This window comes from Ahaetulla prasina, chromosome 1, assembly GCF_028640845.1.
Source record: "Ahaetulla prasina isolate Xishuangbanna chromosome 1, ASM2864084v1, whole genome shotgun sequence".
Taxonomy (NCBI): Eukaryota; Metazoa; Chordata; class Lepidosauria; order Squamata; family Colubridae; genus Ahaetulla; species Ahaetulla prasina.
In genome coordinates this window covers 155,611,869-155,628,078 of record NC_080539.1, presented here as the reverse complement: position 1 = coordinate 155,628,078, position 16,210 = coordinate 155,611,869, and positions in this window count along the sequence as shown.

Sequence of the window (16,210 nt, the reverse complement as noted above, 5' to 3'; positions counted from 1 at the left end):
CCCTCTTCCTTCCTCTTCTCCTCTTTCCTACCTCCTACTCTCTTTTCTCCTCCCCACCGTTCTAAAATGGTAACTGGGCAGACCCGACCCTACATTAATTATATTTATACATCTTCAATAATCCCTGTACATTCACCATCACTCCATCTCTTGCCTCAACCCCCACTTCCCTTCCCCCATACCCCCCGACCCCCACCCCGACTTCCCAGAACAAAATGCAGGGTATCAAAACTAACAATCATAATCTAAAATAATTCCTAAATTATAATCTCTAGTCTCTCCACACTTAATCACACTCTCAATTCCCCTCTCCTTCAGAAATATATCTAATACAAAATATTTCCTAAATTTACTCATATGCTATTCGATATTTTTTTATCTGATACTTATTTTGAATATAATCAATCCACATTTTCCATTCTAAAATATATTTTTCTTGTGTATAGTCTTTCAAATAAGCAGAGATTTTTGCCATTTCTGCCAGATTTGATACTTTAAGTGTCCATTCTTCAATTGTAGGTAATTCTTCTTTCTTCCAATATTGAGCAATCAAAAGTCTTGCGGCTGTTATTAAGTTCAAAATCAATTTAGTCTCTATAACTGTACAGTCCATAATTATTCCTAGTAAAAAGAACTGCGGAGTAAACTTAATCTTCTTTTTCAAAATATTCTGCATAATCCACCATACTTTAATCCAAAACGCTTTAACTTTTTTACAAGTCCACCATATATGGTAATAAGTGGCATCTTCACAATCGCATCTCCCTGGGTATCCTTGTGATGAAAAACAGGAAGAGAAGTACTGCCTTGAGTTTCTGAATCACACATGAGGCATGAACATAAAAAATTAAAGTTTTGCAAAGATATGAATTAACTGCCCTGGGAATGCAGTTGCCTGCCTAGAGTGGCCCTGTACAACCTTTTCATATTTTAAATAAAATCTTGTGCCCCTCCCCCCATTCAAAAAAAAAGGTGAGGGGGGTGGGAAATAGACCCAGGTGAATCTGAAGAGTCTTAATTCAGAGATTGAGAGAAAGAGACAATGTAGATATGAGCTGGTGACTGGGTGATGGTTCCACTGAGTTTTAGGTAATCAATGGTACTGCTTAAAAACAAAAAGTCCTGTGATTGGGAGAAATATATTTTGACCTTTTTTCCCCCTCCCCCTTCTGCCCAATTGTAGCTGATTCTTGGAGACTGCCTGGATAAGTCCCTGAAGTTTTTTTGGCAAGGTTTTTCAGAAGTAGTTTGTTATTGCCGCTTTCCTAAGATTGAGAGAAAGGCTTAAAATCACTCAGCTGATTTTGTGCCCAAGTTAGGACTAGAACTCGCAACTCTCCTTTGTTTCTAGCTATCACATCTAAACAGCTCTCATATTTTGACTATCATTTGAGAAAAATAACAGGTTTGTCCCTTAAATTATCTTATGACAAACTTCACCAATACAGTCACACACATCATTAATAGATGTCATCACAGGTTGTCTTCTCTGTCAAAAATTCATTACCTTGTGAAACACAACCAGAGAAAACAGAATGATCCATGATAAATGGGTCAAAAGCCAAACGGTTATTAACTTGAATTCAAATGTTCTTATAGCTTATATTTATACTTGAATAGTGAGTTAGGTTCTCATTACTGGAGCAGAATAATAATTATGACAAGCCCATGTGCTGAAATATGCCTGCCATGTTATTTATATGCTTTACCAAAATGAAACGCAATAGGCATCATAAGCTCTCTTGGAAAGTAGACGTAAGCCATAAATAAAAAATAAATTTCATCCAGCAGTGGAAATCAAATAATCACAATTCTGCGAAAACAGAAAAAAAATGTATCTCTTCGCCTACTGAATTTTAATTCATCATTCAGGATTCTCTACATGTGCTGATGTGTAAATTTTGTTGAGCAGATTTTGCTAAACCACAAGGATTCGGCTCTGTGAAAATCTCTAGCTGATCTTGGCTGGTTTCTAAGTAGGGTTGGAATAACAGCTGGAAATATGAAGACTGTAGTCCAGATTTGGGAAGTTGAAATAAAAACCCAGACAGAAACTAAGGGCCAAACATTTCCTTGTGAGTCTGGAAATTGTCATGACCGTGTCCATGGGGTCAATAGGAGTTGAGTGTGACTCAAAGAGGACATTATCTGTTTATTCAGCAGGGCATTAATGCAACCTGCAGGCTTTTAAAATTATTATTACTATGAATTTTCATTCCAAAATGAGAATTGAGAAGAGGGAGGCCCAAAAGAGACAGGAGGCAGATTCAAAGAGAGGTTCTGGCGCTCCAGTGAGAGAGGACAGGAGGAGAAAAAAGCAAACTGCATATAAGGGGACAATGCATTTTTAATTAATAACTAAATACAATAGCATCCTTAATTTTACATTTGCATAAGAAAGACATAACCAATGCAAAGTTAAAGCTAGGAAGCCAGAGGACTCCTAAGGATATTAAGGAATGAGGGTCTTTCTTATCAGGATTTGAGCAAGTCTTTCTTATCAGGATTTGAACAGGCTTTGAAATGTGAAGATAAAGCCACTATGTTTTGGTTATGATAGATCTGGAAAGAAACTCTCCTCTCAACCCAAGAAAACTCTTCTAACTTTCTGGAGAATATTTATTAACGTAAGCACCTTGATAGTTCAGTATAGGCTCAAGTTTATAATTCTATCAATCAAAGGTATTTTGCAGTGGTGAAATGTAAAATTTGTTCCAACGGTTCTGTGGGTGTGGCTTGGTGGGGGGGCAGTAATGTGACTGGGTGGGCGTGGACAACTTTTTTTTTCTTTTAAAAGCATTTTTTCTCTTCAGCCGAAGCGGTTGTAGAAAAAACTGCTTTTAAAAGTAAAAAAAAAAAACTCTGATGATTGTGCGGCTCAGCTGAGCACGGGTGCTGGGGAGCAGGGATTTCTGCTACCGGTTCTCTGAACCACCCACTGCCACTGCTACCGGATCAGGGGATCCGGTCCAAACCGGGAGCATTTCACCCCTGGTATTTTGATATATATTTTGATGTGATTCCAGCCAACCCAAGGATCCTGGGTTCTTGCATTATTAATCCAGATCTAATATTCTGCTTTGAAATCTTTTACATATAGGGAATTGGCAAAAGTTATCCTCTATATTTTTGGCAAAGCATGCCAGCTTAAGTTTTAAAAATATTTTTTTTTCTGTCAAAACAGGCAAGACCTTTTAGAATATAGACAAAATCTGTTCAATGTGACAAAATCTATTCTAATCGCCCAATTGATTTATCAGCATCTCTTCCAGCAAAAGAAATTTGATAACTGATTCATTTACTAATCTCTGCCTAATCTACCTTTGCATTCCTTTATTTGTATAATCGAACACACTAACGATGCATTTATTGTGTGTGTTTTGGAGATTAACGTATTGAGAGATCCAAGTTTCAATTGTTGAAAAACATTGAAATTAAGAGTTGGGAAACCACCATCAGTTAATCTTCATCAGCAGCTCAAAAATGATCTTCTGTCTTCTTTCTTCAGCATTTGTAACCTATCAACTGATGATAATCTATCGGTTTTTATCAATTGAACATCAGGGTGCAACAGGAGCACAAACAAAAGGCCTGCTTTGGAATCAGTCCTTCTCCCCCTGCACAATTGGCAAAGAACACAAATAATGCAAATGGCTCTTTGTCAACCTTCTAAATGGTGTACATGGTGAATAACAATTGCAGGCCATCCAAGCTGCTGGGTCATAAATTCTACTGATCTGATTCATAATCAGCTGGTTGAGCCGCATCTTATTTATCCTGCTTTGCCTAGGCAGCTCATCTAATTCATACTCATGAATTAAAGGAAATACACTCTTGCATAAGTGTGCCATATGATCCATCATTCCATTAGTCTGCATGCTCAAGAACAAGGACTCATATAAAATGGATGAGTTGATCAGCTGCTGCTGAGTTTTCGTGATTACATATTATATTCATATAATCTGAAGATCTGAGCACAGTTGTCTACATTACTACACCAATGTGTACAGTGTGACATTCCCCCCCCCAATTATATGCACTGTATCCTCTCTGTCTCTCTCTCTCTCTGTTTCTGTTTCTGTCGCTCTCTGTTTCTTCTTATAGAGGGAGACATTTTTCTTACCTAAAATATGCAGGGATCTTGCAAATACCCAAATGCAGCACAGATGAGTTTTTGTTACACCCTAACATCAACTGTTCTACAAAGGAGCTTATCTTTTCTGTCAATGAATTGCTTATTTGCCAGACAAGATTAGGGCTTTGCAGAAGCACACCACCAGAAGATGAGGAAGTGGCACTCAATAGCAAAACCACATTAAAATGGGACATCGCAAGACATCGTGGAATCCAAGATATCAGGGAAGAGACTAGGGAATTAATCAAACAGGAGCAGAGAGAGATATAAGCAAGAAGATTAATCAAAAGAGAAGACAATGTTTTTTTTAAAAAAATCAGAAAAGAAAATCCCTCTCAGATATTGTGAAGCATATATTTTACCTCTAATGGCTATGCCACTTGCATAAATATGGAAATCTTCTGATTTTTGCCCAAGGACTCCATTTGAAAGGATCCTACATTGCATACCAATAACATGATATTTGGATGAGCAAATACAACTTTTCAGTGTCTCCATTATTCATTCCTCAGTTGGTTGATAACATTTTCCTTAATCCCAATTGAACTTAGACATCCACTTGAAATCTTGGCAGACTTCCAGGTACCTTAAAAAGAAATTTAACTCTATTTGGGAAGACTGGCGGTCTATATTTTGCTTTCCAAACGTTGGAAATTCTCTGCTGTATGGAAGCCCTCCTGGTCCCAACACTTCAGCATCACTCCATCCATTTAATTTTGTTTAAATAAATACATTCCATCCATTGCCTGACCTTTCCTTACCCATTTATGTGTATATCCGCAGTACATTTATTATTAACACGGAAGTGTTTGTTAATTTTATTAGCAAGATGTTTTTGTTCTTTTGTGTTTGTAAAGCTTTCTTAGGTAAATGTTAATTTGCTGGTTAGAGGGTGAGAGAGAAAATAGGAGGTGCATATGGTGCAATGAGCAAGCCATAACAATAAGGTGGGGAACGGGGGGGGGGGGAATAAACAGGATAAGAATGGGAGATAATTGCCTAGACAGATGCATCATTACAAAATGGATTGAGCATAATACAAAAGACAGAACAAGGAATCTAATATGGAATAATGTACCTTCACCGTTGCAAAGGTTTGATTCATAGGCATCCCCAACCCAGTGTGAAAAGCAAGTCTGGCTGTCACACTGTGTGAAAGGTATGCCCAGGAACAGCTGCCATAAACAATGCATGAAGTGAGAAACCGTAGCTTGTTGGCATTGGATTAGTGATACCCGGGAATCCCATCAAGAAAGCGCAAACTAAGGGTCATCCAAAGTACCAACCTAATTAGCTGCACTGCAACCCTGTTGCCTAGCAACCAGGCAGAGCTGAGAAAATGTGGGCTTTCCCCCCCCACCCCATTTATAAACTTTTGCTCTCTGATACACTGTGCTGTGCATGGCCTACCAATGTGCTGCTTTTGTTCAGCATCAAATCCTACTCTGAAGATGTCATTAAAAAAAAATCTGAAATCATTGAACGCAGTCTGATTATTCAGAGAATGTATTGCTATGCCTATGTACTGAACTCTGAGCAACCTAGACAAAGCTAGTTGTAATAATAAACCCCAACTAGAACAATGGAATTAGGCTTATTTAGGATTAGGGACTTCTTTATGGATTACTTGCCATTATGTACATGTTTGAATCGTATTTCTTTCCTGGCATCACAAAACCTTATTGGAACAGCAACATTCACGTTTCCTAGAAAAGGAAGTGCAGGACCTATTTCACAGACAAAAGCCAGGAAAAGCGCCAGGCCCAGACAAGATAACTCCTTCTTGCTTAAAAGTCTGTGCTGACCAATTGGCCCCCATCTTCACCCATATTTTCAATAAATCACTAGAGATGTGCTATGTTCCTTCTTGCTTCAAACGCTCTACCATCATCCCAGTGCCGAAGAAGCCCACCATCAAGGAACTGAATGACTACAGACCAGTTGCTCTAACATCTGTAGTCATGAAAACCTTTGAAAGGCTAGTGCTTTCCTACCTGAAAACCATCACGAATCCGCTCTTAGACCCCTTGCAATTTGCATACCGAGCAAATAGATCAACAGATGATGCTGTTAATATGGCTCTGCACTACATCCTACAACATCTTGAGTCTCCAAAGACCTATGCAAGGGTCCTCTTTGTAGACTTTAGTTCAGCATTCAATACCATCATTCCAGACATTCTTCTAACTAAGCTAAACCAGCTACAGGTACCGGAACAGACTTGTAAGTGGATCACAAGCTTCCTAACAAACAGGAAGCAGCAGGTGAAGCTAAGCAAGATCACATCAAATACCTGTACAATTACCACAGGCCCCCAAGGCTGTGTGCCCTCCTCATTTCTCTTCTCTCTGTATACCAATGACTGCATCTCCAATGATCCATTTGTTAAGCTACTGAAGTTCGCAGATGACACAACAGTGATTGGTCTCATTCGAGACAATGACGAATCCGCATATAGACGAGAGGTCGAACGACTAGCCTTGTGGTGCAACCAAAACAATCTGGAACTGAACACACTCAAAACTGTAGAAATGGTGGTAGACTTTAGGAAAACCCTTCCATACTTCCACCTCTCACAATACTTGACAACACAGAATCAACAGTAGAAACCTTCAAATTTCTGGGTTCTATCATATCGCAAGATCTCAAATGGACAGCTAACATCAAAACATCATTAAAAAGGACAACAAAGAATGTTCTTTCTGCGCCAACTCAGTAAGCTCATACTGCCCAAGGAGCTGCTGATCCAATTCTACAGAGGAATTATTGAGTCTGTCATTTGCACCTCTATAACTGTCTGGTTCGGTTCTGCAACCCAACAAGAAAACACAGACTTCAGAGGATAATTAGAACTGCAGAAAAATAATTGCTACCAACTTGCCTTCCATTGAGGACCTGTATACTGCACGAATCAAGAAGAGGGCCGTGAAAATATTTGCAGATCCCTCGCATCCTGGACATAAACTGTTTCAACTCCTACCCTCAAAACGACGCTATAGAGCACTGCACACCAGAACAACTAGACACAAGAACAGTTTTTTCCCGAAGGCCATCACTCTGCTAAACAAATAATTCCCTCAACACTGTCAGACTATTTACTGAATCTGCACTACTATTAATCGTTTCATAGTTCCCATCACCAATCTCTTTCCACTTATGACTGTATGACTATAACTTGTTGCTGGCAATCCTTATGATTTATATTGATATATTGACCATCAATTGTGTTGTAAATGTTGTACCTTGATGAACGTATCTTTTCTTTTATGTACACTGAGAGCATATGCACCAAGACAAATTCCTTGTGTGTCCAATCACACTTGGCCAATAAAATTCTATTCTATTCTATGTTTACAACCAACGGATGCAAAAAATATCCTTTCTGCCTCTCAGAAATACAGATAGTCCTCAACTTACAACTGTTCATTTAATGACTGTTTGAAGTTACAACAACACTGAAAAAAGTGGCTTATGACCATTTTTCACACGACCATTGCAAGCATCCCCGTGGTCACCTGATCAAAATTCGGATACTTGGCTAATGACTCATATTTATGACAGTTGCAGTGTCCCAGGGTCATGTGATCCCCTTTTACGACCTTCTGACAAGCAAAGTCTGGTGGCTCAACAGACTAAATAAGTCTGTAATTAACACAGCTGCTTGCAATTACTGCAAGTTCAAGTCCCACCAGGCCCAGGGTTGACTCAGCCTTCCATCCTTTATAAGGTAGGTAAAATGAGGACCCAGATTGTTGGGGGCAATAAAAGTTGACTTTGTATATAATATACAAGTGGATGAAGACTATTGCTTAACACAGTGTAAGCTGCTTTGAGTCTTCGGAGAAGGGCAAGATATAAATCCAAATTAAAAAAAAAGTCAATGGGGAAGCCAGATTCACTTAACAACCAAGTTATTGCACTTAACAGCTGCAGTGATTCGCTTAACAACTGTAGCAAGAAGGGGCGTAAAATGGGGCAAAATTCACAACAATTATTTCGCTTAGCAACCCAAATTGTGGTCGTAAGTCTAGGACTATCGGCATGTGAAGATGAAGGGGGAGTTCTTAAGGTTCTTTAATGGGAAGCCATATAGAAAAAGCAGGTTAGGGACTGATCCTCATGGAGCAAATCTATCTAAGAGTCTATCTGATTCAATGGCACATAATCAATGAATAGAAATGTTGTATGCCAACAGGATAAGAGGAGAAGATGAATCCATTCTGGAGCATAACAGCCAACCTTATGCATTCCAGCGGTTTAAAAACATGGGCAGGACAGACACTCCTTCTATTGTTGCTGTATAATATGATATGCTACCTGTGATCAACACTATTGAGTCAGATGGCAGCCATACCACATGATCAAGGTCCTTCTCCCTTTTATGTATGTTCCATGGCCACATGCTATACATAAATAAGGGGTAGGGCTTTGATCATGGCTGCCACGTTGACTTTTTTGAGCTCCCTGCAGTTGCTTTTGCTAATAGTCTCTGGGTAGCTGATTTTGCCAGCTCAGTCCATTGGTGTCCATGGGCAAAAACAGGAAGATGATGGGCAGGGAGTCATGATGTAAGCCATGCATCATCTTGCATTATTTTGCATTACAAAGGTCATCTTACTTATTTTGAACACTACCACCACCACCACCGATGGTACAGTCCCATCTAAATTGGTATCTTTTATCATGAGTGATGGTAGCAAATTTCCTAGGGTTTTGTTTTTGTTTTGTTTTTTGATACTGTGTGTGTAAAATAAGTTATGTTGTTAACCTTGAATTTTCCAGCCTGTAATTTTAGCGATTGACTTAAAACTCCAGGTTGTAGACATGGGAAGTTCAGAATAATGCAAACTTAGTTTCCCCCTGAGGAAGTGAAAGTTGGACTTTGAAGAAGCAGGAAAGGAAGAATATTGACACCTTTGAAGTTCGGTGCTGAAGAAGACTTCTGAGAACAGCATGGACAGCCCTCCCCCCCCCCAAAAAAAACCCCCACATCAGTGGGTTGAATCATCAAACAAATCAACCCAGAGTTTTCACTTGAGGCACAATTGACCAGCTCAAATTATTCTACTTTGGATAGTTTATTCAAAAGTTTTTGCTCTTGGAAAAAGTTTTAATGTTGTGAAAGTTGGAAGGAAAGAGAAGAGGACAACCAGCAGCAAGATGGATAGATTCTGTTACAAGGACAATGAGTGCAACATTGGAAGACCTGAAAGACTAAGTTAGGGAGAATTTGTTTGAAGAAAATCTATGTAGTCACTAGAATTTGAAAATGACATTTTTTTTATGGGAGGAAGACAAGAACTTCTTCCAGTGGACATTCCTTCATATGTGCATGAACTTATGTATCTTTCTCATGTGCCCTTTGGCTCCAAGTTAAAGTTCCCTAAGCAATGTAGTCTTTTTCCTGGCAGAGAGCTCTTAACTTTCCAATTATTTAAGGTACCCCCTTTCTTTGCATTTTTGCCAGCTGTAAAATTATGTCAGGGGGTATTATTAGACCTCTACATATTGACAGTTGTCTCCCCACACCTGTCTATATCTTTGTTTCTATAGTGTTAATTTTATTTCTTTTGTCAGCTTCCTATTGCTTCTAAGCACTAAATTTGTCTTTTCCGCAGCCACTGCATTGACATTTTCATTTGGCTATCCACTAGGAATTCAGGAACCATTTCATGATCACTTACTGCTAGCTCAAATCTCATTTATATATACATGAAGTCTGGGATTTCGGAGTTATCATGCGTTACTTTCAGGTTGTAAAATAACTGAATTGCAATTGCCATTTTAAGGTTCCTTCACCTACTTTAGAAAAGTTTTTTTGAGAGCTCTTCACAATACTTTTTTTGGCATCGTAAGCAAATTTGGCCACCTCACTATTCATCCAATGTTCCAGACTCAGTTTGAACATATTGTAAGTTACATTTGGTAGGGTAGAACTTCTAAATAAATAATGTACTACAAACCACTTATTACCTCTTTTAACAGAAAAATTTACAGCAGCCTATTTATTAATATTCATAGAGGAAAGAATCTAAATATCTTTATATAATTCCTTTGTGATTTATATAATTGTAGAAAAACTAAGGACCTGCGGATGTTCCTGAACTACTATATACCTCAATATTGGACAGGTTACCTGCATTTTCTGGTAGCTGTAGAACCAGAGATGCCTCTCTCTCTTTGTTTAAGATAATACTAAGTGCATACTTGCATTGTTATAGAAAAAAAGAGAGTAATTATTTAAACACAATTTTCAAAGAGTTTAGCCCCCATGAGCGCAGACATATAAACCAGATTTCATTTAATTATGTGTTTTGCTTGAAAAGATTTAGTTTTCTCTTTTCTCTTCAAGCAATGATAAATAAAAAATGAACTCAATAAATTACCAGTTTCTAAAATGTTGATAACATGAACGATATTTTTTTTTCATTTGAACGGAATTAGATAAAAAATTAGCAGAACTATAAGAAAAATATTATCATATTTTATATCATTATATGGGATTCTTTATCTTTTAGTAAATGTCTTTATCATCCTTGCATAATTAGATAGATAGATAGATAGATAGATAGATAGATAGATAGATAGATAGATAGATAGATAGATAGATAATTAGAGATATATACAGAGAGTAATAGAGATGATAAAGAGATGATGGATGGAGAGAGAGAGAAGAGATAGACAGACACGATAGAGATGATAGAGAGATGATATAGATAGATAGATAGATAGATAGATAGATAGATAGATAGATAGATAGATATAGATAGATAGATAGATAGATTTCAAGGTATTCACCACTGATCTTTATTCTTACCTCAGACCATTTCAGTTTGTTTCAGTGTTATACATATATCTTATCTGAAGCAAAAGGTGGTGAGGAAAAAATCTAGCATAGGGGTCTGCAAACTTGGCTCTTTTAAGACTTGTGGACTTCAACTCCCAGAGTTCCTCATCCAGCTGCTGGCTGAGGAACTCTAGGAGTTGAAGTCCACAAGTCTTAAAAGAGCCAAGTTTGCAGACCCCTGGTCTAGCAGTTAAGGTACCAGGCTATTGAGTTCCTGGCCTTTCTTAGGCATGAAAATTGGCTGAGTTATGTTGGACCAGTCACTCTTTCTTTCAGCCCCACTCACCTCACAGGGTGGTTATTGTGGGGAAAATAGGAGGAAGAAGGGATGTTAGGTTTGTTTGCTGCCTTGAGTTTGTTATAAAAATAATAAAGGTGGGAGGTTTCTTTGTCCGTAAATTTAAATGTAAACAAAATAGTTTGTCGCCAGCGACTGCCTGCGAAGGCTCCTGGTTTGGGGCTGAAAGGCAGAAGCAGAAGCAGAAGCAGTGTGTTCTGTCCCATATTTGAGTAGACCAGATTGCCTTAATCTAACCCTAAGTGTTTTCTCACCAGAAAAACACATAATAAAGGTGGGATTTTAAAAAATCTAAGAAATAAAGGATATTTCAACTGTAACTTTATAAGGAAAATGTCATTCAACATAAAAATTCACTGGAGACCTCATTTTCAAGCGGAGCTCCTCAAAGAAGCTTAACCTTAACCCTAGATGGATCCTCAAGGGTATTTCTATATTTCCTCTGTTAATTCAATAATTTTGTTCAGCTGAACTGCAATTCAGTTTTCAACTGCAACTCACTGATTAAACCTTGTCTAAGCATAAAATGAATTTCATTCTGACATCACTTTCAACCAGACAGCACAAAGTGTGACTCTAAGGGTTCTGATTGGAATTTCAACATTTCTTTAGGACATAAAAACAGATCACAAATGGCTTAGTGAAGAAACTTTAATTAAATATAAACACTCACCCTTAACCTCATTCTGAAGTAAAATTCAATCAGAGTCCTCATGAAAGCTAACTTCTAACCCTAAGAAGGATTCATAAAATTTCATTATTTCCCCTACTTACATGACAGAACACCCAATTTCAACCAATTTTTTACTTAGAGGTGAAATATTCAGTAATCACCCAAATGTTATTGGTAAGCTGACATTATATTCAGCCAGAGAATGCAAGGCAGCCTTAACCTAAATATATACTTACTGGTATTTTCATTTTTCTGCTATTCACAACACAAATCGTTCCATTTCCACCTTCTCTTAGCAACGAAACCTTCTCTAACCATAAAAATAACATCTTGGCTCTTCTATGCATTAGTGTTTAATATCAACAAAGAATCTGTATAATTCTTTTCTTGATTCAGAAAACAGGTATATTTTAAATAGCAGTTAATTAGAAGTTCAGGTTGGACCATTCATGCAAGCCAGGGCATACTAAGAGATTTCCCAATTATCCATTCAAATAATAGCTGCTATGTAGGCATAGGTTTCTGTCAATGAAATGCAGAAAATAGGATGCAATTCTTAAGCTTATTTGGATGGTAGGTCCATCCTAAAACATAAACATATACACTTATTTCACATCAAAACATCATTTGAACCAGAGGTAAAATCCAGCAGGTTCTGACAGGGACTGGAGAACCAGTAGTGGAAATTTTGAGTAGTTTGGAGATTTGCCAATTTTGCAAATCCACCTCTGGCTAGCCCCAGAGTGGGGAGGGAATGGGGATTTTGCAGTATCCTTCCCAGGGGTGAAATCTAAAAAATTTTCCTACCGATTCTGTGGGCGTGGCTTAATTGGTGGGTGTGGCTTGGTGGTCAGATGACTGTGTGGGCATGGCCAATAACAATAAATAATAAAAATAATAAACAAAGTATAAAAAACAATAAGAGGTACCAAAAACCAACTTTCACACTTTACACACACACAACACAACACAACACAACTGACTCACACGCAGTGTAAAAGCAGCTGCCCTTCACACTTCACATAGCTACAAAAAGCTCAAAAACCAACTTTCACACTTTACACACATACAACACAACACAACTGACACATACAAACACACACACACAATGTCACATACAGCTTTGTGAGATTTTGTGTGTTTGTGTTAGTTAGTTAGAGTGAAACACTACAGAAACACACCAAATCTCAGAAAGCTGCACAAATATTTTATTTTATTATTTTATTTTATTTATATTTTTAAATCAGGGGTCTTCAACCTTAGTAACTAAGGTTTGTAGACTTCAATTCCCAGAGTTCCTCAGCCAGCCAAGCCAGCCAGCATTAGTTGCTCACTGAGGAAATAGATTAGCTAAGCAATTGATTCTGTCTGGTGCTGAAAGTGAAACTGCTTTCGGGCTGGGAAAAAAGCCATGCGTTCGCTCAGTAATCAGGTAAGTGCCTTAGAATCTCTACTCTTACTTGTAGAAAACATGTTTTTTAAGGTTCTGCTGATGCGGAACTCAGGTGAGATCACCAGAGAAGCCTTTAAAAAAAAATTTTTTTAAAGTTTAAAGGCTCTGCCGATCTCAGCTGAGGGCGGGATCCTCAAAGGCTTTTTTTTTTTACTTTTAAAGGCATGTTTTCGGCTGAAGAAAAACCTGCTTTTAAAAGTAAAAAAAAAAACTCTGCTGATGGTGTGGCTCAGCAGAGGCAGGAGGGGCGGGGCCACGGATTTTTGCTACCAGTCCTCCGAACCAGCAGCTGCCATTGCTACCGGATCGCGGGAGCCGGTCCGAACTGGGAGCATTTCACCCCTGATCCTTCCCCTGCCACGCTCACAAAACCATGTCCACAAAGCCATACCACACCTACCAAGCCACGCCCACAGAATCGGTAGTAAAAGAGGTTGGATTTCACCACTGATTTGAACTATATGCTCTGTTTGTTTCTTTTTGCAAATATCTTTAAGATGATTGTTGTGAAACAACATTTTTGCATTTCTTTCCTGTCTCTGTTTTTTCCCCCCGAAATAGAAATGGGACTAGTTCTGCACAGCATCAAAGAAGCAACTTGGCATCACAGATTAGATACTAGCATTTATTGCCAGTGCCCTTTACCTTCTCTTTGTCTTTGCCCAGGAGTTAATTAACAAAAATGCAAACACATAGGGACTCCTATATTAGGCAGACAGAGAAGCATATTCCAGGATATGAATGTTTGCGCTGGTTCCTTGGTGATTCTTAAATCATGTTTTAAGTGCACAATTTATTTCAATAGTTGGTCCAGCTTAGATTTCACAGGGGTGCCAAACTGGTGGCCCATGGGGGAGATGCGTCACGCGCAGACTACACCCATCCCAGCTCCACAAATGGGGAAAACATCACAAAACGTCACGTGACGACAACGTGATGCCGTGAGTTTGACACCCATGGTTTAGAACATAAGTGATAAAAACAGAATTGCTTTTAGAAGATTCGTCCATTTGACATACAGAGTGTAAAACGAAAGGACAAAATTAGCATACAAAACTGAAAGAGAAATGTTCATTTACCATCCAACTGAAAAGTTTACGAAATAGAAGGTGTCTCAACTCACCCAAACGATATCTCCAAGATAGTGTGCAGACGTTAATTTCTCATACAGATCACCATTCTATATAGATACATACATTAATTAATTGGCTGCTAGCTAGATATGATTAGAAAGTAAGAGGAAAGAGATTTTTTTTTGATGCATATAGAAAATAAGATTACTAATTTTTACCAGCTAACATATAAAATTAGGGAGCTTACTGCAGTTTTACAGTGGAAATCACCACATCCTTACAGAGACTTAGAAATCAAGATATGAGCTCTCATATATTTAAATATGAATATAAATTTATATTTACTATAAAAATATTATTTAACATAGCATATACACACAGAGTATACATAAAATTTCTAGGAGATATGTAATTATGTGAAAGTACCACCTCTAGTGAGCTATAGCAATGATATATAAAACTAAGATAAAACCTATTAATTTAAATGTCATTTAAAGCAAATCAAATTTAGTTTTTGCTCATTGCTTTTGAAGTACAACCCTCAGCTCATCACACACAGGCTAATTCTGTTTGTGTCCTATATTGTAAATGTTTTAGGTAGGATATGCTTGTTTAAAACAAGTCCTGTGTTTATATTCTACAGATACCCCACTTTTTTGTTAGAGAAATGGGAATATTTTATCTGCCAATCGTGGGTTTTTACCACTTTGCAAGGTAACGTGCTAGAAACCCCTGGAGAATTTCTCCATCTGATTTAATGACCATTTTATTGGAGTCTTAATAATAACCATCCATCAAATTATCCGGAAACATTCATTAGAATTCAATGAAGAAAGGGAATAAATGAAGTTGGCTCAACTATCAATAAAATAACCAATTATATGGACACTGATAAAGTAATTATTTGCATATAGATTCTTAGTTTGGGGGTAAGAGTTTCATTGACAAAAATCATTTCATCAGTTACCTTCAGCCATATGAATAATGTTGATTTCCTATATAATAATAAATACGCGCACTTCCAAAATTAGTTGCTAATTACAGGTAGACCTCGAGTTATGATTACAATTGAGCCCCAAATTTCTGTTGTTAAGTGAGACATTTTGTTAAATGAGCTTTGCCCCATTTTACGACCTTTCTTGCCAGAGTTGTTAAGTGAATCACTATAGTTGATAAGTTAGTGACCCAGTTGCTAAGTCAATCTAGCTTCCCCATTGACTTTGCTTGTCAGGTCCCATAAGGGGATCACATGATTCTGGGACACTGCAACAGTCATAAATATGAACCAGTTGCCAAGCATCTGAATTTTAATCATGTGATCATGGGGATGCTCCAAAGGTCCTGTGAAAAGCGGTCGTAAGTACATTTTTTGGTGCCATTGTAACTTTGAACAGTCAGTAAACAAACTGTTGTGTTAGATAGCACCACCACCAGATGGATTCGTAACTGGCTGACCAACCGCACTCAACGTGTAGTCCTCAACGGAACTACATCCACATGGAGGGAAGTATGCAGTGGAGTACCCCAAGGCTCTGTTTTAGGCCCAGTACTCTTCAACATCTTCATCAATGACTTGGACGAGGGGATAGATATGGAAATCATCAAATTTGCAGATGACACCAAGCTGGCAGGAATAGCCAACACTCCAGAAGATAGGCTCAAATTACAGAAAGATCTTGACAAACTTGAACATTGGGCGCTATCTAACAAAATGAAATTCAACAGTGAAAA